At 38.3% G+C, this 24,369-nt stretch overlaps 1 pseudogene; it reads right to left on the bottom strand.

Moving 5' to 3' along the window:
• The window catches only part of LOC104653989, a 56,734-nt pseudogene that overhangs the window by 29,888 nt on the left and 2,477 nt on the right, over positions 1–24,369 (bottom strand).

The raw sequence follows: 24,369 nt of genomic DNA on the forward strand, positions 1-24,369 counted from the left end.
CCCTTCTCACATTTCAAATACTATCCTGCCTTATCAATAGTGCCCCAAAGTCTTTACTCATTCCAGTGTTAATTCAATAGTCCAAAATCCAAAGTCTCATCTGAGATGAAACAAGTCCTTTCCACCTATGAGCCTCTAAAAAAAAAAAAAAAAAGTCAGTTACTTCCAAGACACAGTGGAGCTGTAGGCATTGGGTAAACATTCCCATTTCAAAAAGGAAGAAATCAGCCAAAAAAGGAACTACAGGCCCTGTGCACATTCAAAACCCTCAGAGCAGTCATTAAATCTCTTTTTTTTTTTTTTTTTTTTTTTGAGATGGAGTCTCGCTCTGTCGCCCAGGCTGGAGTGCAGCGGCTTGATCTCCGCTCACTGCAAGCTCCGCCTCCCGGGTTTACACCATTCTCCTGCCTCAGCCTCCCGAGTAGCTGGGACTACAGGTGCCCGCCACCTCGCTCAGCTAGTTTTTATTTTTGTATTTTTTAGTAGAGATGGGTTTTCACCGTGTTAGCCAGGATAGTCTCGATCTCCTGACCTCGTGATCTGCCCGTCTCGGCCTCCCAAAGTGCTGGGATTACAGGCTTGAGCCACCGTGCCCGGCCAATCATTAAATCTTAAAGCACCAAAACAATCTTCTTTGACTCCATGTCCCACGTCCAAGATACACTGGTGTGAAGGGTGAGTGGGCTCCCAAGGCCTTGGGTAGCTGCATTCCTGTGGCTTTGCAGTGTTCATCTTCCATGACTGCTCTCACAGGCTGGCATTGTGTGCCTATGGCTTTTCCAGGTTAAGAATGCAAGTTGTCCGTGGATCTACTGTTCTGGGGTCTGGAAGATGACAATCCTCTTCACATAGTTCCACAATGCAGTGCCCCAGACTCTGCATAGCGGAACAGTTGGGGATTCAAACCTACATTTCCCTTCTGTGTTGTAACTGTCCAAGGGGTTCACCTTGCCTGCCTAGATAGAGCTAATTTATCAAGACAGGGGAATCACAATAGAGAAAGAGTAATTCATGCAGAGCTGACTGTGAGGGAAACTAGAGTTTAATTATTACTCAAATCAGTCTCCCTTAGCATTCATGCATCAGAGTTTTTCAGGATAATGTGATGAGTGAGGAGGGCCAATAAGTAAGGCTTACTAATTGGTCAGGTTGGAGATGAAAAGAAAAAGTATCCCTACATATTTTTTCCAGAGCAAGTGTGGATATAATTTTAAGTGAAATAAAATTATTAACAATTATGAAGCTTTGTTATTCATAGTATATTTAATAGTGGTGTTTGCATAGAGGATGACAGTGTATGTTCACTGTTTGGTGAACGTAGTGTCCATGATATCTGTCTTCTACCAATCCAAAAAGTACAAAAATGAATATTAAAATTTCAGGAATCATTATCTCTCTTAATATTTTCTCTTCTTAGTTTTGTTGTGGTAATGGAGGCAGCTTACAAGCCCATTGTCTACTAAAAGTACACTTACATATAATCTTTAAATGTTAAAAGAAAAGAGGGTGTTTTTTTGTATTATGTATACGTGTATCTCAGAATTTTCCTTGTCTTAGTTCCTTGCCATGCCTCAAACTGTAAATGTGAAAGATCTAAAATACATTTAGGATCAAATAATTGCTATTGTTATGCTCAGAAAGTGTTTTTTTTTAAAATTATACCTTAAGTTCTAGGGTACATAAGCACAATGTACAGGCTCCATACACAGGTATTCATGTGTCATGTTGCTTTGCTGCACCCATCAACTCGTCATTTTCATTAGGGTTTTCTCCTAATGCTATCCTCTCCAGCCCCCCAACCCCCAGTGTGTGATGTGCCCCGCCCTGTGTCCAAGTGATCTCATTGTTTAATTCCCACCTATGAGTGAGAAAATGCAGTGTTTGGTTTTCTGTCCTTGTGATAGTTTGCTGAGAATGACGGTTTCCGGCTTCATCCATGTCCCTGCAAAGGACATGAATGCATCCTATTTTATGGCTGCATAGTATTCCACTGTGTATATGTTCCATGTTTTCTTAATCTAGTCTATCATTGATGGACATTTGGGTTGGTTCCAAGTCTTTGCTCTTGTGAATAGTGCTGCAATAAACATACATGTGCATGCATCTTTATACTAGCATGATTTGTAATCCTTTGGGTGTATACCCAGGGATGGGATTGCTGGGTCAAATGATATTTCTAGTTATAGATACTTGAGGAATCGCCACATCATCTTTCACAATAGTTGAACTAATTTACACTCCCACCAACAGTTTAAAAGCATTCCTATTTCTCCACATCCTCTCCAGCACCTGTTGTTTCCTGACTTTTTAATGGCTGCCATTCTAACTGGCATGAGATGGTATCTCATTGTGGTTTTGATTTGCATTTCTCTGATGACCAGTGATGAGCATTTTTTCATGTGTCTGTTGGCTGCATAAATGTCTTCTTTTGAGAAGTGTCTGTTCATATCCTTTGCCCACTTTTTGATGGGGTTGTTTGTTTGTTTCTTTGTAAATTTGTTTGAGTTCTTTGTAGATTCTGGATATTAGCCCTTTGTCAGATGGGTAGATTGCAAAAATTTTCTCCCATTGTATAGGTTGCCTGTTCACTCTGATGGTAGTTTCTTTTGCTGTGCAGAAGCTCTTTAGTTTAATTAGATCTCATTTATCAATTTTGGCATTTGCTGCCATTGCTTTGGTGTTTCAGTCATGAAGTCCTTGCCCATGCCCATGTCCTGAATGGTATTGCCTAGGTTTTCTTCTAGGGTTTTTATGGTTTTAGGTCTAACATTTAAGTCTTTAATCCATCTTGAATTAATTTTTGTATAAGGTGCAAGGAAAGGATCCAGTTTCAGCTTTCTACTTATGGCTAGCCAATTTTCCCAGCACCGTTTATTAAATAGGGAATCCTTTCCCCATTTCTTGTTTCTCTCAGGTTTGTCAAAGATCAGATGGTTGTAGATGTGTGGCATTATTTCTGAGTTCTCTCTTCTGTTCCATTGGTCTATATCTCTGTTTTGGTACCAGTACCATGCTATTTTGGTTACTGTAGCCTTATAGTATAGATTGAAGTCAGGTAGCGTGATGCCTCCAGCTTTGTTCTTTTTGCTTAGGAGTGTCTTGGCAATGCAGGCTCTTTTTTGGTTCCATATGAACTTTAAATTATTTTTTTCCAATTCTGTGAAGAAAGTCATTGTTAGCTTGTTGGGGATGGCATTGAATCTATAAATTACCTTGGGCAGTATGGCCATTTTCATGATATTGATTATTCCTATCCATGAGCATGGTATGTTCTTCCATTTGTTTGTGTCCTCTTTCATTTTGTTGAGCAGTGGTTTATAGTTCTTGAAGAGGTTCTTCACATCCTTTGTAAGTTGGATTCCTAGGTATTTTATTCTCTTTGTAGCAATTGTGAATGGGAGTTCACTCATGATTTGGCTCTCTGTCTGTTTTTGGTGTATAGGAATACTTGTGATTTTTGCACATTGATTTTGTATCCTGAGACTTTGCTGAAGTTGCTTATCACCTTAAGGAGATTTTGGGCTGAGACGGTGGGGTTTTCTACATATACAATCATATCTTCTGCAAACAGGGACAATTTGACTTCCTCTTTTCCTGATTGAATACCCTTTATTTATTTCTCTTGCCTGATTGTCCTGGCCAGTACTTCCAACACTATGTTGAATAGGAGTGGTGAGAGAGGGCATCCTTGTCTTGTGCCAGTTTTCAAAGGGAATGCTTCCAGTTTTTGCCCATTCAGTATGGTATTGGCTGTGGGTTTGTGATAAATAGCTCTTATTATTTTGGGATACGTTCTATCAATACCTAGTTAATTGAGAGTTTTTAGCATGAAGGGCTGTTGAATTTTGTCGAAGGCCTTTTCTGCATCTATTGAGATAATCATGTGATTTTTGTCATTGGTTCTGTTTATCTGATGGATTACGTTTATTGATTTGCATTGGGGAAGTTCTCCTGGATAATATCCTGAAGAGTGTTTTCCAACTTGGTTCCATTCTCCCCGTCACTTTCAGGTACACCAATCAAACATAGATTTGGTCTTTTCACACAGTCCCAAATTTCTTGGAGGCTTTGTTCATTTCTTGTTACTCTTCTTTTCTCTAACCTTGTGTTTTCGTTTTATTTCATTAATTTGATCTTCAATAACTGATACCCTTTCTTCCACTTGATCGAATTGGCTATTGAAGCTTGTGCATGCATTACCAAATTCTTGTGCCATGGTTTTCAGCTCCATCAGGTCATTTAAGGCCTTCTCTACACTGTTTATTCTAGTTAACCATTCGTGTAACCTTTTTTCAAGGTTTTAAGTTCCTTGCGATGGGTTCAAACATGCTCCTTTAGCTTGGAGAAGTTTGTTATTTCTGACCTTCTGAAGCCTACTTCTGTGAACTCATCAAAGTCATTCTCCATCCAGCTTTGTTCCATTGCTGGAGAAGAGCTGTGATCCTTTGGAGGAGAAGAGGCACTCTGATTTTTAGAATTTTCAGATTTTCTTCTCTGGCTTCTCCCCATCTTTGTGGTTTTATCTACCTTTGGTCTTTGATGTTGGTGACCTACAGATGGGGTTTTGGTGTAGATGTCCTTTTTATTGATGTTGATGCTGTTCCTTTCTGTTTGTTAGTTTTCCTTCTAACAGTCAGGTCCCTCAGCTGCAGGTCTGTTGGAGTTTGCTGGAGGTCCCCTCCAGACCCTGTTTGCCTGGATATCACCAGCAGAGGCTGCAGAACAGCAAATATTGCTGCCTGATCCTTCCTCTGGAAGCTTCAGCCCAGAGGGGGACCCGCCTATATGAAGTGTATGTCGGCCCCTACTGGGAGGTGTCTCCCAGTTAGGCTAGACGGGGATCAGGGACCCACTTGAGGAGGCAGTCTGTCTGTTCTTAGAGCTCAACACCATGCTGGGAGAACCACCTCCTCTTCAGAGCTGACAGACAGGGATGTTTAAGTCTGCAGGAGTTGTCTGCTGCCTTTTGTTCAGCTATGCCCTACCCACAAAGGTGGAGTCTAGAGGCAGTAGGCGTTGCTGAGCTGTGGTGAGTTCTGCCCAGTTCGAGCTTCCTGGCCACTTTGTTTACCTAATCAAGCCTCAGCAATGGTGGGTGCCCCTCCCACAGTCAGGCTGCTGCCTCACAGTTTGATCTCAGACTGCTGTGCTAGCAGTGAGCAAGGCTCTGTGGGCATAGGACCTGCCAAATCAGGCACGTGAGAGAATCTCCTTGTCTGCCAGTTGCTAAGACCTTGAGAAAAGCGCAGTATTTGGGCTGCAGTGTGCCATTTTTCCAGGTACAGTCTATCACGGCTTCCCTTGTTTAGGAAAGGGAAATCCCCCAACCCCTCGCGCTTCCCAAGTGAGGCATGCCCCGCCCTACTTCAGCTCACCCTCTGTGGGCTGCACCCACTGCCCAACCAGTCCCAGTGAGATGAACCAAGTACCTCAATTGGAAATGCAGAAATCACCCATATTGTGTGTTGATCACACTGGGAGCTGCAGACTGGGGCTGTTCCTATTTGGCCATCTTGGAATAGAGCTCTTTTTTTTTTTTTTTTTAAAGCTTTCTGTCTTTGTTACTACTTTCCTGTCAAACTTGGCTACATTTTGGTTTGTGTGGAAATAATATTATGAATAAAAGACAGCTAGGCTAAATTGATTTTTAAGAGAATTTAATGACTCATTTATAGAATCTGAATTTTTAGACTCAGTGAAAAAATCATGCAAATTCTCATCAGTTGATGTTCTCTGTCTGAAATCAAATGTTTCTATTATACTCCTAACTCCTAGAGACATTTAGAGAAATTTCCTTCTAATAATAATACAATAGGCCTATTAATACAGACTGTTTCTACATGATAGAAGAGTTACAGACTATTTCTACATAATAGAATAGCTTCCAACTGTCATCTAAAGTAATTTGCTATTGTTACTTCATGTAAAGTTGAATGAATGATGAAAATATATCCGTATAGTTCGCTTCTCTTTCAAAGAATTTATAATTATATCACTACAGGATAATAAATATTAACATTTTTGTGCCTATTTTACATACAGAATTGTGCTTACAAAAATTATATAAACACATCATACAATACACATGTATATTTATGTATCTATATTTACATATAATATCTACATATGTATACATTAATCTGATTATACTTAATATAACACAGTAGTTTACAACATCCTTAACTACAATTGGAAATATGATTTCTAAAGCTGATTACAATTCTGATGTATAAAAACACCATAATTTTAAATATAAGGTGAATCGTATCACGCCCACCAAAAAATTATATGTTGAAATCCTAATCCCAGTACCTCAAATTGTGACTTTATTTGGAAATAGGGCTTTGGGGATGTAACTAGTTAAGATGAAGTCATACTAGGGTAGAGTGGGCCCGTAACCCAATATGACTGGATTCTTTATGAAAAGAATGTCACATGAAGCGACAGACATGCATTTACACTGAGAGAATGTAAGAAGATTAGAGTTATGTTGTCACAAGCCAAGGGACTACCAGAAGCTTGGAGAGAGGCCTGAGAGAAATACTTCTGTAGCACCTTCAGAGGGAATGTGGCCCTGCTGACACTGATCTTAGATTTCTGGCCTCTAGAATTTTGTGACAATAAATTTCTGTTGTTCAGGTCACTCTGCAGTACTTTGTTAGAGCAGCCATGGCAAACTAATATGTCTCTAGTTTTTTTACTTTTTTGCTTTTGAAAGTGACAGTAAGATGAATGTCACTGTACCAGAAAGGTTATTCACCTGTCCAATTATTTTATTTTACAAAATAAGCTTTATTAAAGTATAATTCACATTGAAAAAAGAAAAATGACTCAGAGAAGTCTGAGCTATATGAGGTATGCAAAATTTATCAGGCCCAAAAAGACATGATTATGGGACTTCAGTCATGCCTGCTGCAGTCCTGACTGGGATGGGGGAAACTGTTTAAAGGCATTTTGTTCCTGACTCACCCATTATCTACCTGTTCCTGGAATTGGTGATAGAAAGAACATCGGAGAACCAATCAATAGCTCATGCTATTTAAATGTAAATTCTTGGTAAACAACTTAGGAACTGCCTTTTCCTTTAAAAGCCCACTTGTAAGTACTGCCAATCAGGGCACATATTCGGGACAATTTGAATCTATGCTTCCAGTTTGCAGTTCTCAAACTTGGCCAAAATAAACTCTCTATTTATATTAATATTAATTTTTTCCTCAATTTTTTCCCTTTAGGTTGACGTATCTGGTACAGTCGACATGTTTCAAAGTGACGCTCCCAGATCATCCTGTGTTTCTGTCTGAAAGGGGTGCTTGATGGCAGCATGAAGCCATTGCCTTCTCTCTCTTCTGGAGTCCCATTAGTTGTTGTGGGTAAGTTCTACTGAAATATGGACTTTATTTTTATTTTTATTTTTTTGAGACGGAGTCTCACTTTGTCGCCCAGGCTGGAGTGCAGTGGCGCGATCTCTGCTCACTGCAAGCTCCGCCTCCCGGGTTCACGCCATTCTCCTGCCTCAGCCTCCCGAGTAGCTGGGATTACAGGCGCCCGCCACCAGGCCCGGCTACTTTTTTGTTTTTTTAGTAGAGACGGGATTTCACTGTGTTAGCCAGGATGGTCTCAATCTCCTGACCACCTCAGCCTCCCAAAGTGCTGGGATTACAGGTGTGAGCCCCCGTGCCCGGCTGAAATATGGACTTTATCCCACTCTTTGATGGAAGGTCTACACTTTATTTGGGCTGTTTTTTTCAAACCATTCCTTTCTAGAATAGAGATTTTTTAATGTTTTCCCTGTGGGCAGATTTGGATTACAGTAACAAACAAAACAAAACAAAAACTGCCTTTTCTCTGCCGCTGTCTCACAGCAGGTGGTTCATGTCAAAGTTTCTCTGCTTTTGCCTCAGGACTGGAGGTTGGGGTCAAGGTTGGGCAAAGAGCTCTCCATAAATGAAATTTTTCTTTTCCACCTGTCTCACAACAGAAGGTTTGGATGAAGAGATTGGCAGTTTGGCAACAGTGGTCTTGTTTTAAATAGCATGCTTTAAAAATTGCAGTTGCTTTTTACTGTTTAAAATTTAGGCTTGGCTTTTTATTTGTCATCAACTAATTAAATACCAGTTGGTTTTATGTACAACAATTCTTGGGTATTCTCTTTTAAATATCTAGGAAAGAGGATTCACCTAACCCAGGATGGTCATATGCGGAAGTGCCCAAAATGGGGACCCTTTGATGTGCCTAAAATAATGTATTAATGCACATAACTGGAAAAAGTTACTTTTAGAACAAGACAAATTGAATGGGAGAACTACTTCATGTTTGTTCTGGATGAAATAAGATATTTGAAAATAATTGTTTAAGAACTCTCTTGTCATAAATTAGCTTCATTAAAAGCTTATATTCAAAGCCAGGCACAGTGGCTCACACCTGTAACCCCAACACCTTGGGAGGTCAAGGTGGGAGGTTCACTTGAGCCCATGAGTTTGACCTCAGCCTAGATAACATAGTGAGACTCTGTCTCTATAAAAAGATTAAAAACAATAACAAAAACTAATCAGGCATGCTGGCAGGCACCTGTGCTCCCAGTTACTTGGGAGGTCAAGGCAGGAGGATCACTTTAGCCTGGGAGATTGAGGCTGCAATGATTTGTAATTACATCGCTGCACTCCAGCCTGAGCAACAGAGTGAGACACTGCCTCTAAAAAAAAGTTTTCGGATATTCAGGCTATAATTTTTGGGGGAAAAATAAAAAGCTGTTCTGCTTTTTTCTCTTGGATCATATTTCTGTGAAATGTTTTCAGTCAAGTAAGCTTTAAAAAAAATGGTTCATACCTCTGTTTGCTTACTATCTTGTTGGTATAACTGTTGAGAAAAATGTAAAACTTATTTGGCCTTTCAGAAAGCATAAAATCTCCTCAAATTGACTTCTCTGTGTATTCTTCTATTTTTTTCACTTCTGCTTTTCCAACCCTTTGCCATTTTTGATAACACACGAAGAAATGCAAAGGAGACTTCAAATGACTCAGACTTGATGTGGAGTACAGAAAAAAATGTCACTTACTCCCTTTTGGGGGTCTTCTGTTTTCCTTGTGAAGTTCAGTCACAGGCAGGTTTTTTCTCCAGTCAAAAGCTTTGCTCTCTTTTGCATTGAGTTACGTGATGTCTTTTGCTTTCAGGGTAGCAGGGACTACATTATACTGTGCGAGAGAATTTGACTTTTGTGTGTGCAGTGGCTAAAAAGTCACTGGCAAAAGTTGCAGTTTCAGAAATTGCTGACAGCAGTTACAGGGAATGGGAATCACTGCAGAGGGATACTTCTTTCTTTGTAGATTTCCATAAGAAAGGCACAGTTTGAAGACTTGGAGGCTATGGAAACACTCACCACCAAGAACTAACACTCTGGCAGGAGACAGTTTGATCACAGAGTGTGTTGATTGGTGTCGGGTCACTTATTAGCCTTGCAGAATGTCTTTGTAGTAACGTGCACTATGGAAGCATTTTATGGTCTGTTTTCATGGTGCTTCCCTTTTTGGGGGGACCTGGAATTCAGTGTAAAAGTGAGATCCTTGATTTTTTAAAGATCTAGATGCTCTGCCTTAGAACTGTGCCTGCTTTTCATATGTTTAAATCTTAGGCCCTGAAAACTGCAAATGCTTTCTTTGTCCTATTCTTTAAAGGGCTCAATGCTGAGGTCAGTAGTCAAATTTAGAAACAAGCTAAGCAGAAAAGACCACCTATTAAACTGAATCTATTTTCAAACTACAGCTTTTTGATATTTAGAGGGATGCTTTGAACTTTTTTAAAAGAAATTTATATCTATAAAAAATTCTCATTAGTAAGGGCATCTCCCTCTTTGCATCAAAACTACTAGAAATTTTACAATGGGGAAGGTGTTGCCTTAAATTGTACATAACATACCTTACCTTTGTTCAAGATAATTATCCTAGCAAACTTGTCTTGACTGGGTTTTTATCTATGCCCTTCTTTGCGTCAGCAAATAATAGTGTTTATATGTAAGTTCTGTGCTTTTGGGATATAAATTTTTACCTGCATCATGCCTTTGGAAGTGCAAATGTGGGATTGTCTAGCTAACAATTGTTTACAGCACTTGAACAGCTAATCAAAGGATCAATAGTCTAAAAGTGGGAGAAAAGGTATTTGAAAATTGGAAAATGAAGAATCTTATAAAGCTATTAGACCTCTGCTTTTATCTGTGTGTCTGTCTGCATATATATCTGTATGTTTCATGTATATATAATATTTCACTACTAAAATATATGAAAGTGCTTTGATTTACTTAAAAAAGTAACCACTGAAATCAAATATTTTATCAGAAAAACAGAAACTAACTAAAATGCCTTTTAGTTCACATGAGTTAGGTATATCTCTAACCAATAAGACTAATTTGAAATTATCAGTTTAATAAAAACAACTGCCTTCTGAGTAATCAACAAAAAAGGCATGTAGTTAACTTTAAGTTTTACGCTTTTATGATACTTGCCTAACAGAGTAATATAAAAATGGATAGTAGAAAATGTAACTTGAACTGATAGCTACAATTGTCTAATGTCTCCTGAAATTTTCCAAACATAATTGTTAAGAATAAACTAAGTAAATGTAAATGTAATAAATATTTTAATTATAATTTTGCATCATAATGTGTTTATCAGAGGGGTTTGAACCAGAGTGACTCTGTCTTGAATAGGGCTGGGTAAAATAAACTGGAGACCTACTGGGCTACATTCCCAAGAGGTTAGGCATTCTTAGTTACAGCATGAGACAGGAGGTCGGCACAAGATACAGGTCACAAAGACCTTGCTGATAAAAGAGTTTGCAGTAAAGAAGCTGGCCAAAACCCACCAAAACCAAGATGGCCACAAAAGTGAACTCTGGTCATCCTCACTGCTCATTATATGCTAATTTTAATGCATTAGCATGCTAGAATACACTCCCGCCAGCATCATGACATTTTATAAATGCCATGGCAATGTCAGGACATTACCCTATATGGTCTAAAAATGGGAGGAACCCTCAGTTCTTGGAATTGCCCACCTCTTTCCCAGAAAACTTATGAATAATCCACCCCTTGTTTAGTATATAATCAAGAAGTAACTATAAGTATAATCAATCAGATGAGCAGCCCATGCTGCTGCTCTGCCTATGAAGTAGCCATTCTTTTGTTCCTTTACTTTCTTAATAAACTTGCTTTCACTTTACTGTATGGACTCACCCCAAATTCTTTCTTCCACGAGGTCCAAGAACCCTCTCTTGGGGTCTGGATTGGGATCCCTTTCTGGTAACATGTTTACTTAAAAAAGTTTTTGAAATCCTTTTGGTAATTTTTCCTTTAGGGATTTTGCTAAGCTAAATTAAATTATAAATGTTCGTTGAATACCTAAATCATTTACAGATAAGATGTAATACTAAGACATTAATGACTAATTATGAGTTGAAGCTTATATATTTTTGGCTTCTTATTTCAGAGAAACAAATATACTTAGACCTTTAAATAAATATGTTCTATTCCACATTTAAAAAAATTGTTCCATTGGGAAGACTATGTTTCTAAATATTATAAAATATGTATTCATAAACTGTTAGTATGTAACTAATAGTTAAAAATTACTTACTAGGGTTACTACAGGTTAAAATTCTGGGTAATATATGATAATTAAAACTAGACATAAGAAGGGAAATGAGGTTGGGCGCAGTGGCTCACACCTGTAATCTCAGCACTTTGGGAAGCCAAGGTGGGCAGATCATGAGGTCAGGAGTTCGAGACCAGCCTGGCCAAGATGGTGAAACCCCATCTCTACTAAAAATGCAAAATTTAGCCGGGTGTGGTGGCACGTGCCTGTAGTCCCAGCTACTGGGGAGGCTGAGGCAGAAGCATAGCTTGAACCCAGGAGGCGGAGGTTGCAGTGAGCTGACATCTTGCCACTGTACTCCAGCTTGGGTGACAGAGTGAGACTCTGTCAAAAAAAAAAAAAAAAAAAAAAGAGAGAAATGATTCTATATACAGAATGTACAAGGAAAGGGAAATATGTTTTTGGTTATGAAAGTTATAAGAAAGATTGAGAATGTGGTTTTTGTTAAAGGAAAAGTAATGTACAAGTTATTTAAAAGTTTTTTTTAAGTTGAATGGATAGAAAAGGATACAATGAGATAAACTGGAAGACTATAGAGAAGTTGAAATGAAAGAGAATTTTAAAAATTATAAAAGGTTATAAAAGATTTATGATGTCTTGGGAATTGTCTTTGCTGCCTCATGAAGTGTATCAGAAGTGGCTATGAGGTGATATAGGGGTCTGGTCTCTTCAGCCTCCTCATCTGGGGGAGTGTAGTAGTCTCCTCCAGGTTTTTCAATTAAGCAGATTATTTTTTCAGACAGAAAAAAATTAGATTTAATATTAATAATACACCAATGAAAAGGTAAACTTTAGTTTTCTCTTTTGAGCAAGATTTTCATATAGCATTAAAAAGAGATAATACAATATTTTCTTTATCCTTTGAGTAAACTGCAAAATAAAAAAGAGGAGAGAGTTTGCCTTATGCTATCTTTACTAGGTTTCTTTATTGTTTAAGAACTGAGTCTCCTCTCTATCAAAAAGTAAAGGTCTTTGCTTAATGAAATCTGAGAATTATTACTTTGGCTAACTGAATTACCATTATTTTACAGTAATTTGTGATCCTATTTTGATATCAAGTGTTCTAAAGTTAATATTTGACTTTTCCAAATCAAATTTCAAATTCTAAAATTAAGTCTTTTCCAAAAGGAACCCCTGGAAATTCAGAAAAAATGTATTAGGCTTATTTGGTATGCTAAAATTATATGGGAAACATTGTCAAATAAGAAATGGTATTTAACTTTCTTTGAGTTATATTTGTATAAATGTGTTATTAACATGTGTTTCAAAATTATATGATATTCCAAAATTCTGACATCTGTGGTATATGTTATCAGTCATAGTTATGATTACTATGTTAAATTGTTGCATGCCACAGAAATAAGAAAATTTCCATGTCAATTGTGTCTTTAACCATGGCTACTCTAAATCTTTTTTTATCCACAGAAAATTGTATTTTACTATGATTCTTCTCAGAACACAGTTTACAGTCAGCTAGAGTCTTTTTTTTTTTTTTTTTTGCTTTTTCTTCAAGAAAATTCATAGAAATGACCCTGACAAGTACTATTCAATACAGCTTTCTGATAACTTTGGAAATCATATAATTAGACTAAAATCTTTCAGAGCTTTAGTACAAAAATGATTTGTCCATGAAGATTGCTAACCCAACATCAAGAAGAACAATAATCAATTACATGATAGTGAACTGATAGAAAACTGAAAGGATTTTTATGACCTTTATTTTGAAACAATGTTGATTTTTAAACATGTTTAGTTTTCTATGGTCAATAAAACTTTTTTCCTTTGAGCTATTTATAGCTAACAGCAATTGGGTAAAGTATACTTTTGTGAGAAAAATTCAAACATTTTCCTTTCTTTATACTTGGCTTATCTAGAATTCAGAACTATTTTTTATTTTATTTTTATTTTGCTATTTTCTGGCAATTTAGTTATTTGCATATGTCCAATAAGAATTTGTTTCCTTTTGTAATAGGACATATTGGATGCACTGATTATTTTATCAGACCTTTGATTGAAATGTCATAGTTTCAAATGTAACCGAACTGCTTTGAGGAATTGAGGTTGATTTGATAAAGCCAATAGATGTGGAAAATAAAAAAACAAAACAAAACAAAAAACTGGCCTCATAGCTTGTCTATTTGGTTCTCTTACAAGGTTCTTAAATTTGAGTAAGTAAAGAATGTCACTTTCTGACAGGCCTAGGAAACTCAAGGTATTTTGGGGACCTTGACAAGAGAGGGATTCACCTAATTTGTACAGATATTATCAGAACGGTCTAATGGCAAAACCTTGGCTTGGCTTCCTACCCATAAGATATATTTAGAAAGTCTAATTTGAGATTCCTTATGAAAAAGTTTTATTAAAGTCAACTTAAAAGAGCCCATATCGCCAATCACTATTCTTGTTTCACTTTATGCAAATAGTCAAACCAAGTATAATACTAAAACTTATTTTCAAAGACATTTGTCTGAATGAGATTTATCTTCAGTAGAAATGGAGAATTAGAGAGCAAAAACATGTTTCAGAAGAAAAGTATAGAATGCTTGTTATCAGATTCTAGTCTTGAAATTATTTTTAAGTTACTATTTTCCTACAATTTAGACTGAATTCTGAATTATTTCCTGGCTATAAGTATCTAAAGAAGAATATGGATTTAATTTTCTTCATTATGTTTTTAGTTGACTCCCCAATGGAACAGGTATCTTTTTAAAATTTGTTTTGGCATACAAATTCTTTTTTTTAATTTATCTCTCATTGTTTTACATCTTCCAAGAAAAGTGAACTTGTGGTATTCCGAGGACTAGAGATGATGATTCAGCAAGTAAAAGTAGCTCTATAAATCATCGACTTCACTGAAGTATTATTTTTGCCACCCCATCCCCCTGTGATGCCACCCCAATTCCGATTTTGGTGCTCTTAAAATTCTTGACTGAGACGTATCTCCCTCCCACCCACTGACACAGGACAGGACTATTCAGGAATAAGCTTTCTCAGCATGAAGGCTGTCTATCACTGTAGCCTAAGCAAAGACAATGATTAATGCTTCTATGGGAAGATTATTGATCAAAAGAGGGTAAATGAAAAAATGAAAATAGCTCAGAAAAGTTTGAGCTGTGTGAGGTATGCAAAATTATCAGGCCTAAAAAGACAAAACTATGAGATTTCAGTCACACTTCTGCACCCATGTTAGGGACAATGGTTTAAAGGCTGTCTCTCTCATTATCTTCATGTTTCTGGAATTTATGACACCACGAATAATGTATATCCAATCAATAGATTGCTATTTTAATGTAAATTCTTCATAAACAACTTAGGAACTGATCTTTTTCTTAAAAAACTCACTCACAACTGCTATTAGACTGTGTATAGTAGCACAACTTGAATACATGCAACTGTGTTGCACTTCTCAAACTTGTTTCAAATAAACTGTCTACTTGCGTTAATTTTGCCTCAGTTATTTTCTTTTATGTTGACAACATACAAAATATGCACCTATTATAAGCATACAGCTTACGGAGCTTTGGAACATTTTTATATACCAGGTTTCCTAGCACTCTAATCAAAATGTAAAACTTTTTCATTATTCCAAAAAATTTACTTATGCTCCATGAAGTCAATCTTCTAACTTCCTGACTGAGAGAAGAGCTGCTGTAATTCCTATAATTATAGATTAATTTTGCTCTTTATAAATACACGTATAAGTAAAATTAGATAGCCTCTCTATGTGCGTGTGTGTGTGTGTGTGTGGCTGACTTCTTTCAATTAACATGTTTTGGAATTCATTCATATTATTGTGTGTATCAGCAGTTCATCCCATTTTTATTGTTGAGTAGTTTTCCATTATATGAATATAATATATTCTGTTTAACTGGATTGTTTTCAGATTTTGAATATTAAGAATAGGGTACTAAGAACATTCATATTCAAGATTTTCTGTGTGCATATGCTTTCATTTCTCTTGGATAAATACCTGTGAGTAAAATTATTGGCTCATGCAATAATATATTTTTAACATTATAAAACTTGCCAAAATGCTATCTAAAGGCATTCTACTATTTTCCCTTACCTCCAGCAAAGCATGATGAGAATTCCAGTTGCTCCATATCGTTATCGACATGGTCACCTAGGAGATACGTACAGGTATTACATAGTGGTTTTAATTGGCATTTCCCTCATTGCCACTGATATTTTATTCACATGTGCTTGCTGGCCATTCTTATATATTCTTGTTTGAAGGATATCTTCAAATGTTTTGCTAATTTATGATTGTCCATTTTTTTCTCTCAATATTGAATTTTTAAATGAATGTATAGATTTATTGTATATATTACTTAAAAATATAAAATTGAAATATTTATTTTTGGGATACCAATCCCTTTTCTTTTTTTTTTTTTTTTTTTTTTTTTTTGAGACGGAGTGTCGCTCTGTCTCCCAGGCTGGAGTGCAGTGGCACAATCTCGGCTCACTGCAAGCTCCGCCTCCAGGGTTCACACCATTCTCCTGCCTCAGCCTCTGAGTAGCTGAGACTACAGGTGCCCACCACCACACCCGGCTAATTTTTTGTATTTTTAGTAGAGACGGGTTTTCACCGTGTTAGCCAGGATGGTCTGGATCTCCTGACCTTGTGATCCGCCCGTCTCGGCCTCCCAAAGTGCTGGGATTACAGGCGCGAGCCACCGTGCCCGGCCTTACCAGTCCCTTTCCAAGTGTGTACTTTGCAAATATCTTCCCCCAAGCTGCAATTTGTCCATTAATTTTCTTAACTGGTCAATAAAGAGCATAGGTTTTCAAATTTGATGTAGTTTAATATTTTTAAATTGTATGGTTTATGTTTTTATCTTACATAAAACATCTTAAGATCACAAAGATGTTTAAAAGTTACAGTTTTATTTTATTGTAAAAATGCTATAGTTTTAACATTTATGTTTAAATTGGATCCATTATGAATAAGTATTTTTTGAATGATGTAATGAGTTAAGATGTTTCCCTTTCCAAGTGTCCAGTTCCTCCAGGAGCATTTGTGAAAAATACTCTTTTACTCACTAAAGTAGTTGGAAGCCTGTGAAATTTAGCTGATCACATATGTGTGGATATATTTCTGCACTATATATACTGTTGCATTAAACTGTTTGTCAATATTGTGCCAATATTACCCTGTCCTCCTTGCTAAAAATGTGTAATAGTTCAATCAGATACTATAGATTTTTTTCATAATTTTTGACTATTCTATATCTTTTGTAATTCCACATGGTTTTAGAACAAACTTGTATATTGTTACAAAATAACATGCTGATATTTTGATTGTGTTTGTATTACATGTATAAATGTATTTGGGTAGTTTGGAAAACTTAAAAGTATTGAGTCTAAGCCAGGCATGGTGGCTCACGACTGTAATCCCAGCACTTTGGGAGGCTGAGGCAGGTGGATCACCTGAGATCAGGAGTTTGAGACCAGCCTGGCCAACATGGTAAAACCTCGTCTCTACTAAAAACACAAAAAGTAGCTAGACACGCTGGCACAGGCCTGTAATCCCATCTACTCAAGAGGCTGAGGCATGAGAATCGCTTGAACCTGGGAGGCAGAGGTTGCGGTGAGCCGAGATCGCACCAATGCACTTCAGCCTGGGTGACAGGGCAAGAGTCTATCTCAAAAAAAAAAAAAAACAAAAACAAAAACAAAAGTATTGAGTCTATCCAATATTGTAATATATTTCTTGCCCATACGTGGCTAAATTTATTCTTTTAAAAATAACTTTATTAAAATAATTGACATAAAATTGTATATATTTAGTGTATAAAGTGTTATATTTTGATAAATGTATTCATTATAAAATGATTACCACAATCAAGCTAATTAACATAGCAATCACTTAACATTGTTACCTTTTCTGTGGTGAGAACACTTGATCTCTACTCTACTAGCAAATTTTAAGTAATAATGATAATAGTAATACATTATTATTAACTAGAATCACCATGCTGTACATTAGGTCTCCAGTACTTATATATCTCATGACTGAAGTTTTGTACCTCTTAACAACTAACTCAGTGGAAAGTTTGTTCAGCGTTAATTTTTCAGTCAGAATTGTGTAAGCTGAACCAACTGTTTATGGTGCTGGCTATTGTTTCTCCTCTTAATCATAGGTCCTCTTCAATTAGAACACAAACAAGACTATTTTTTCCTTGCAAATTGATGTGGATGGTCTGCTGCTGGGGCATCATTTTCAATATTTTCTTGTCCCTTCTTAAAATGAGTTATTCACTTGTAAATTGATGATTTCTTTGGAGTACTGTCCCCATAAACTTTTTATAAGGCATTAATAATTTCTCCATGCTTCCATTCAAGTTTCACCACAAATTTGATTTGATCTTGCTTCAATTTCAGCAGAATTCATGTCGCTCTGATAGGGGGTCTTTTCACACTGATGAAATATTTCTTCTCATCTAGAGCCTCAGACAACTAGATCCTGTTCATACATGTTATAAGAAGTTAGTATGAGTCTATGTTGGTACAAAAATATTTTAGAATCCATGCATAGTTTTTTTCATAATGTGCATTTTCCATGAAATTTTTGAAGACCCAGCATGTGGGGGTGTGTGGGTAGAGGGATGGAAGGAGAGACAGATAGAGAGAGAATATAAGAAAAAACAAAGTTTTGTAGTGGAGAGAATAAAATAATAAAAATTAAAACCACAGTTTGTATTTTATCAGAAGTGGAAATTAAATACCAACAGAAAGGTATCATACCATCAGCCAAAGGAACAATCTAAAATGACATCTCAAAACTTACTCTTTTTAATAAGTGAGAAAACCTACATTCTCACCAACTGTTACAGTCTCAGTGACTCAACTGTAACAAATGTGGGAGGGGAGGACATTTCTTTGTCTTTAGCATGGCTTGACTAAGAGACTAGGCTCCTCCAAGCACCTGCACATATGGAAGAAGAGACTTCGCATATCATGTGTCATGTATTCTTGGAATGAATTTAGATGGTTAACATGACAACTGCTAGCCAAGGAGAATAGTTAGTAGTGTGGGTATGGACATCACCAAATACCACAAGAATGAGGTCATGTTGGTTATACAGCCTAGTGGAACTAAAGCAACTGGACTTCATTTATTTCCATTGTGAAGCCCTTATATCTTGGTTTCATAATAAATGTCGAAAGCAAAGAGACAAGTGGCAGTTACTACACAAATGTCTTTGCAGACAATCTTACCTTATTCTCCCAGTTGCAGACAAACATGTCAAGTGTGGCTTTGCGTGAGTCAGAATAATGATGAAAAATACATAACTTACCAGGGCAAAGTCATGTTTTATTTTTCTCTTCAAAAGTGTTTCATTCCACTGATTCGTTATTTCCTTTTTTTAGGCAGGCTTTGAGAGATGTTTCAGTGTTGTTGCCTTGCTTGATAAAAATTAAATGGTAAAAGTTTATTCAGATATGGATCTGGCTGAAGAACAAAGAGGGGGAGAGAAAGTGCGTGTGGGTGATACAGGTGATGTTAAAAGCCCTTGAGTCTCATTTCAGAAGTAAGAATCCATACAAAAAGTGTAACTAATAATAATAAAGCCTAAATGCTATATACAGAATTACAAGTCATGGTGGATTATTGTCGTTTTACTCCAAGAATGCTATTGCTATTGCGATTTTAAATATCTAAATGCCTTTCTGTAGGGTCCAGCCCTACAGGGCCTGTGGGTTTTTCTGTTCATGTGCTGAGACGAGAGATCATAGAAATAAAGACACAAGACAAAGAGATAGAAGAAAAGACAGCTGGGCCCAGGGGACCACTACCACCAAGGTGCGGAGACCGGTAGTGGCCCCGAATGCCTGGTCGTGCTGTTATGTATTGTATACAAGGCAAGGGGGTAGGGTAAGGAGTGTGAATCACCTCCAATGATAGGTAAGGTCACGCCACAGTCACATGTCCACCAGACAGGGGGCCCTTCCCTATTTGGTAGCTGAGGCAGAGAGAGAGAGGGGACAGTTTATGTCAATTTTTCTTCTATGTATTTCTCAGAGAGATCAAAGACTTTAGTACTTTCATTAATTCTGCTACTGCTATCTAGAAGGCATAGCCAGGTGTACAGGGCGGAACATGAAAGTGGACCAGGAGCATGACCGCTGAAGCACAGCATCACAGGGAGACATTTAGGCCTCTGGATGGCTGTGGGTGGACCTGACTGATGTCAAGCCTTCCACAAGAGGTGGTGGAGCGGAGTCTTCTCTAACTCCCCCGGGGAAAGGAAGGCTCCCTTTCCGGGTCTGATAAGTAACGGGTGCCTTCCCAGGCACTGACGTTACTGCTAGACCAAGGAACCCTCTAGTGGCCCTGTCCGGGCGTGACAGAGGGCTCACCCTCTTGTCTTCTGGTCACTTCTCACCGTGTCTCTTCAGCTCCTATCTCTCTCTATGGCCTGGTTTTTCCTAGGTTATAATTGTAGAACAGAGATTATTATAATATTGGAATAAAGAGTAATGCTACAAACTAATGATTAATAATGTTATATATAATCATATCTATAATCTATTTCTAGTATAACTATTCTTATTGTATATATTTTCTTTATTATACGGGAACAGCTTGTGCCTTCAGTCTCTTGCCTCGGGACCTGGGTGGCTGGCTGCCCACACCTTTCTATTATAAAGTCCATATTAGATTTTAGGACCCTGAAACCATTTTCTGATAGTGGGAGCCTCTCTCTCTCTCTTTATGTGTGTGTGTGTGTGAGAGAGAGAGAGGTGTAATTTTTCAGTAAAAACTGTCTTTTATAACCTCTCCTGAGTTGCTCTTGGTTAGTACTTAGTATCAGCTGGATGGGATAATAACTAGGCATGCCCTTTGATGGATGGATTGCACATAAGCTACAGCAATCCCCATCTCCCCTACTTCAGGTACCAGCCACCCCCACTTTACTGTGGAATGCTAGGGTATTACATAGTCTGAGATATAAGTGAGGATCTGTTGCTGCAGATCTGAAGAAACCTAAATTCTTGCCTCCTCAGAAGAAAGAATTCGACTGAGGAGCACAAGGCAGAAGAAGAGACCAAGGTAAGTGTCAGAGCAGGAGTGGAAGTTTATGAAAAAGCTTTGGCAAGGAAAGGAAAAGAGAGGAGAGGAAAGGAGAGGAGAGGAGAGGAGAGGAGAGGAGAGGAGAGGAAAGGAAAACTTGGAAGAGGGTCGTGCAGGCGACTCGAGAAACCAAGTGTGCAGCTTGACCTCTTCACTTGGGGGTTTGTATGTTGACATACGTTTGGGATCTAGAATTTCTCCTTCAATACATCTAGAACTGAGCTTCTTTTCGGAAGTAAACAAAAGACATTAATGTCTTATGTTTCATTAAATGAGTTATGTGAATAATATAAGACAGCTGCAGTTACATACCCAGTCTGTGAGTTCCTAATTCTATTGTTCTTTTCTGCTATGAATTATACATTTTAAGTAGCTCTGTGTGATGAAATTCAGTGGAAATTACAGGAAGTGAAATCTGGTTACAATTGGTCGATTGTGAAAGCACCAGGACCTCCTGTTGCTTGAGAGCTATCTAAATTATCTAATAGCCCTGGTGAAATGACAACATCCATGGCACTCTGGCCAAGTCATGATTACATCATTCTGATTCCTCATTGTTTGCTTCTACTGGATTCGCAAGGCTAGAGTGACTTTAAATATTTCTCTCTCTAATATCTGACTGCACATTACATCTACATAAAATATTTTAGTCTGACCTACCAGGCACTTAATGATTCGCCATCAGCTTCCCCATCACAGTAATCAACATCATCATCATCATCATCATCATCGTCATCGTCGTCACTCTCATGATCCTCCTCCTCATCATTGCTAATTTTTATTTAGCATTTATTATCTACCAGACACCTTTACAAAATATAATTAATCATCATAACAACCCTATAAGATAAGCTATATTACCATCCTAATTTTACCAATAGGGGCTTAGTGACATTAACTTAAAAACCTTCCCCTGCTAACCCTACAGACAGTGTGTAGAGGAGTTGAGATGCAAACCCAGGTCAGTCAGCTTTGAAACCTAGAGGTCTTACTAAAAATGCATTAAAACACATGAATAAGTTTTATAAGACGTGTATACATCTAGCTAACCTTTTAAGCAACAGGAACTAATGGGGTCATAGAAAATTAATCTTAAAAAATGTAAACTTTTCTTTTTTCCAAGATGGCAGATTGGAGACTGTGTTAGCATGCTTCTCCCACTTGGAAAGACAAAATTGTGTATCGATATTGACACTGAATTTTCTTCCAAAAAGCAATGCAGGAACTTAATAGGAAAACTGAAATACACACATTCTTTGAAAGAACTGGCAGGCTGCAGTCTATGCCGTGAGCCAGATGAAAGTGTGAGATGAGGGAGAGACTGCCTCCAGGATATACTCTCCAACCAGGGAAACTGGAAATACAAACCACAGGGGAAGGCCTTAACCCTACCCAGTGCTGGAACTGATTTAGGGAGCAGTGACGAAGATAAATGTAGGAACAGCAGCAGAAAGAGCCTTGCGTGCATTCCCAATCTCCAGTGAAGATCGAGGGAACCCCTCCCTTATTCTGCCTCACAGGGGATATTGCAGAAGTCTGCAAACTAACTCAGGCAGTCGTTGCAGGTTGAAAGAAGCTTCCAACTGAATTTCGCAATATAACCTCAAGTAAGAAAGAAATCCCTTGGCCAGATTTTGGGGTGAGTGGGAAGTGTGCTGCAGCCACAAGCACTGGGAGCTGGGCATCCTGGTTGTATGGGCGGACTGGGAGGGGCAGGTCTTGAAAGCCAAGGTTCATGTCTTCGTGGGTAAGACTTACGGCATGGGGCAGTTTTGAGTTCTGAGCATAGATAGCCTGAAACTTAGCTTGCTGCTGCTAGTGAAAAACTGTGGATGTGAGATCTGTCTTGCCAAGGGTGTGGGAGAAGAGCAGGGCTTACTGCAGCCTGTTACTCCCCACTCCCTGCACAAACTCTTCTGTGCAGCAGAGGCAGATATACTCTTTTCTGGAATATTATCCCAGTGGTCAGAGAACCACCCCCAACTCCCACAAGTGCTACTGCTTGCCCTGCATGCAGAGAGTCAGAGCACAGACCTGCCAGACACAGCACCCACCTGGCTTTGCCCCACAACCCACCCTGGTACTTAAAAACAAAGAACAGAAACTTTTGGGAGCTCTATGGCCCTGCCCATTGCCTAAGAAACCAGAGTACTATCCCTGGGTAACATAAGGGAGGCACAAATCCGTACACTACTACTGCAGCTGGTGCACTTTTGCAAATGCCACATTATCTATAACCAAGGAATTTCACAGAGTCTTGGTCACTCCCTTACCACGCCCATCAGAGCTGGTGCTGGTACTCACTGCTGGGAGACATGAGGACAGGTCACATCTCTGAATCTCTTGCAGACATTCTACAGTACCAAGCTGGAGCATGGCAGCCACACTGGGTAGCTAGACCCAAATTAGCAACAGCATTCACAGTAGTCTGGCTATCAGGGACTTCTGCTCCTAGAGGAAGAGGGAGTGCACCACCTCAAGGGAACACGCCGTGGGACAAAAGAACCTGGATGACAAGCCTTAAGTCTCAGATATTTCTGCTGGTGGGAAGTGTCTTGCAGCAGCAGCACAGTTGCAGTGCTGGGCTCAGCAAGGAAAGTCTGTAGCTCTATCCCAACAGTCAGGCAACTCTAGTGCTTGTGAAGGGTCTTGGAGAAGAGGACTTCTTTTCCCTCTCATCCACCTGCACAGACAAAGTTGGGGCTTTTCCCATGGGAGCTTGGCATGGGTGCACCTATAAACAGCCTCTCTGGAACACTTCAGCATGACTGCATCCCCACGGAAGGAGCACCCTGCAGGTGCGGGCTTGCACGAGGGGTAGAGTCACAATTCCTCTATACTTGGAATATAACCATTCCTGGAGATGAAAAGAGGAGCCAGCCTGATCTGAATAGATGGAACACTGGGTCATGAGTATGTCTGGGAAGTGGACAGCTTTCCTGCTGGCCTGGCAAGGGAAATGAGGTGGCTCACATTCTTCTCTCTGATAAGACCTCAATGCTTTCACTAAGAGCTCCTTCAGCCACCTCTGTCAAGGCTGGGACTTCTGCCCACCACTGGGTATTACATTTACCCACCTGCTTTACTGTAAGCCAATTTTTACCTGTGGACACCTCCCCTATTGGCCTGAAACCAGTAAATAAAATACTGGGGAAAACTAAATAAATAAAAAAGTGCACACCACAGGGGAATGAGATAAGTTTCAAGAGACTTCTGTCATTCCAACCTTATAGAAGACAGTGAATTTGCTCACATCAAGCACATTACCACTACAGTCAGCATCTGAGAAAGTCATCATACAAAGACTCTCTAGAACCAACGAACACATACAAGTCTTCATCCTGAAAACACCAAGAGCTGAATTAGGCTATAATAAACTATAAACATTAAAGTCACATCCCTAAGGGGGAAAAAGAAATAAAAGAAAACACAGTCAAATAAAAGATAAATTCAAGAATAATTAGAAAAAATAGTTTACCCAAATAAGAAGAAACCAGAAAAATAATTCCGGTAATATGACCAAAAAAAATTTCCATAACAACCCCAAAAGATCACGCTAGTTCTCAGGCAATGGATCCACACCAAGATGAAATCTTTGAAATACCAGACAAAGTGTTCAAAAGGTTGATTATTAAGCTACTCAATGAG

The sequence above is a fragment of the Rhinopithecus roxellana genome, chromosome 7 (genome assembly GCF_007565055.1).
Source record: "Rhinopithecus roxellana isolate Shanxi Qingling chromosome 7, ASM756505v1, whole genome shotgun sequence".
NCBI classification, from domain to species: Eukaryota; Metazoa; Chordata; class Mammalia; order Primates; family Cercopithecidae; genus Rhinopithecus; species Rhinopithecus roxellana.